Here is a 250-nt window from a genome sequence, read left to right as displayed (position 1 = left end):
TGAGGAGTCTCTTTCAGTTTCATTTTTTCTCATCCCATGACTTCCCTCCCATGATGTTCCCAAAGCATCCTGTATCTGCTTGCTAATGAAGCATAACCACTGATGTGATATAACCATCGATGGCTATACAATGGTTATAACCATTGATGTAGTATAGCCATTAATGGCTTAGTCTCCCTCTCTTGCTAGATCGTAAGCTTCTTTAAGGCAAGAATTGTTTAACATGACTGTCCCCAGTGCATATAGCACA

This window comes from Macaca fascicularis, chromosome 5 (genome assembly GCF_037993035.2).
Source record: "Macaca fascicularis isolate 582-1 chromosome 5, T2T-MFA8v1.1".
Classification (NCBI taxonomy): domain Eukaryota; kingdom Metazoa; phylum Chordata; class Mammalia; order Primates; family Cercopithecidae; genus Macaca; species Macaca fascicularis.
Note: the sequence above shows the minus strand (reverse complement) of the source record.